The 2,821-nt window shown below is 44.7% G+C and overlaps 1 protein-coding gene across 3 annotated transcripts in view; it reads right to left on the bottom strand.

Annotated features, from left to right (window-relative positions):
• PIGL (phosphatidylinositol glycan anchor biosynthesis class L) overlaps window positions 1-2,821 on the bottom strand; it is an 89,644-nt gene that overhangs the window by 23,337 nt on the left and 63,486 nt on the right. The gene's annotated exons all lie outside the window — the stretch shown is intronic.

Below are 2,821 nucleotides of genomic sequence, written 5' to 3'. Positions count from 1 at the left end.
ACAGCTCTGAAACGTTCTCGCTCAGGGGTGTGAAAAAACACCCCCCTGAGCGCAGCAAGTTTCAGCGCGGTGAAGTGCCAGTGTAGACAGTGCACCAGCACTGGGAGCCGTGCTCCCCTCGGAGGTGCGGGGGCGGTTTTTACAGCGCTGGGAGACCTCTCTCCCAGCGCGAGGGCCGCGACTACACGAGCCACATTAAAGCGCTGCCGCGGCGTGGGTAGTGAAGACATACCCTGAGAAAGATCCAGAAAACAAAGGCACTGGACAAGCCTTTGTAAAGGTTCTCCACCCTATGAGAGACCCCAGTTACACTTTTCATTTTGCTCAGCAGCTGTAATTTGGTGCAATGAGTTTGGCTACCCAGCAGGAGAATTAATTGGTCATTATTTGACTCTTTAGAACGTGTCTGGTGGAAGCCCCACTGGTTTGTGCCAGACATTACGAGTTGTTTCCTTGGTATCTCTTTCACACCGAGTAAATTTGCATAACTCAGTACTGCCCCTTTTTCTGTACTTGGCATCTTTTTGAGAGGCTATTCCCACTACGAGCATGGTTCTGTGAGGTACTGAGCTTGCCTGATCCTCATGGATTTCAGCTCATACAGTATGTCACACAGTCAGGCCCTAAGGCAGAGAGCTGATCAAGTTACTATAGAACACCAGACAGTGCAATGAATTCACATGGAGCTCTATACACCAGAGATAAGACACTGTCCTTGCCCCAAAGAACTTACAGTCTAAATTCACCTTTACACCGAGTCGTACATTCCTTAGGTCACAATTAGTCCCAATGATTTTAATGGGAGTAGCAAGGTGCTACTCCACATAAGTAAGAGTGGGAGAATCTGGCCCTAAGACAGGACATATTTACAAAAAGAAAAAAGAAAAGGAGTACTTGTGGCACCTTAGAGACTAACCAGTTTATTTGAGCATGAGCTTTCGTGAGCTACAGCTCACTTCATCGGATGCCACAAGTACTCCTTTTCTTTTTTCTTTTTACGAATACAGACTAACACGGCTGTTACTCTGAAACCTGACATATTTACAGACGCACAGAGCAGCTGTACTTTAAAAAACCTACCAAAACAAAACATACTTCACTGCACGCACGCATCTTCCTCTGGGGAGAGGATGAGAGAATAAGCCACCCGTGACGACTGTTAGTCACATCACTTAGGCTATGTCTCCCCTGGCAATTGAACGACAAACCTTTTGTCTTTCAGAGGTGTTAACCCCCTCCCCCGAAAGACACAAGTTTTGCTGCCACAAGTGCCGGCGTGAACCGTGCGTTGTTGGCAGGAGCGTTCACCTGCTGACAACGTGAACGCCGTTCACCTGCTGACAACGTGAACGCCGTTCGTTGGGGGTAGAAGTTTTTTAGCGGCAGGAGAGCCGACAAACAGCAGCGACACTGCGTGACTTTTAGCGGCACGGCTGTGGCGACACAGCCAGGTCGTTAAAAGCTGTGCAGTGTAGACATCGCCAAAATGTGCTACTGCAAGGTGCTCAGATACTGGGGGATGGGGGAGAGATAAGAATCTCTGTCTACTGTACATAATTAAAATAACAAATAGCTTAAATTGGGATAGTATCTGAATGTGCTAGACAGACTGTACGGGATTGATTTCCAAATGATGTTGCTTAACTCATGCCCAAGATATCTGCATGTGAATCTACTGTGCCTACGAGCATGCAGATGTGTGTGCAGTTATTCATTGTACTCATCCAGTGACCTGTCTTGTAGGAGAAAGGCATATGGGTGTACATTTTACCTGTATAACTTAGGTGATTACCTTTGAAATGTTGGCCCTGTATTCACAGGTATCACTTCATTCACTGCTGACATGCAGCTTATGATGGGCAGTGACATCTCATCTGTCCAGTATGTAGTGTTTAGGGTCTATCACACAGGCCACTGATTTCATATAGTCTGGTTGCTGTATTCATTACTGCTAGTATTCTGAAAGCACGCTGCAATCACATTTCAATGCATTCTCCTGGCCCTTGGGAATTTATTTTATAATCTGACTTCCCAGTTTGTGTTTCACATGCTGGAGATAACTTTCACAGAGGAACTTTTGCTCCTTCCACACAGTGCATCTGTCATAACCATACAGCTAAGGGTAGCCTAGAATTCCTCCTTACCTGTAAGGGGTTAAGAAGCTCAAATAACCTGGTTGGCACCTGACCAAAAGGACCAATGGAGAAAGAAGATACTTTCAAATCTTGGGGTGGGTGGGAAGGCTTTGTTTTGTGTGTTCTCTTGGGAAGCAGAGAAGCATCAGATCAGAAAACTCCTTCTCCTATAGACCATCTAAAAGTCTCTCATATTACAAAAATTGTAAGTAAAAGCCAGGCAAGGTGTGTTAGATTATCTTTTGTTCTGCTTGTGAATTTTTCTTTGCTGGAGGGAGGTTTATTCCTGTTTTTTGTAACTTTGAAACTAAACCTAGAGGAAGTTCTGCTGTGTTTTTGAATCTTTTGTTACCCTGTAAAGTTATTTTCCATCCTGATTTTACAGAGGTGATTTTTACCTTTTTTTTTTTTTAAAATAAAATCCTTCTTTTAAGAACCTGACTGATTCATCTATTGTCGTAAGACCCAGGGGTTTGGGTCTGTGATCACTTTGTAACCAACTGGTTAGGATATTATTCTCAAGCCTCCCCAGGAAAGGGGATGTAAGGGCTTTCAGGGATATTTTAGGGGAATAGGAACTCCAAGTGGTCCTTTCCCTGATTCTTTGTTAAATCACTTGGTGGTGACAGTGTACCCTCCAAGGGCAAAGAATTTGTGCCTTGGGGAAGTTTTAACCTAAGCTGGTA

The sequence above is a fragment of the Natator depressus genome, chromosome 17 (assembly GCF_965152275.1).
Source record: "Natator depressus isolate rNatDep1 chromosome 17, rNatDep2.hap1, whole genome shotgun sequence".
Lineage (NCBI taxonomy): Eukaryota > Metazoa > Chordata > Testudines > Cheloniidae > Natator > Natator depressus.
This window is presented reverse-complemented; position numbering and strand designations above follow the sequence as displayed.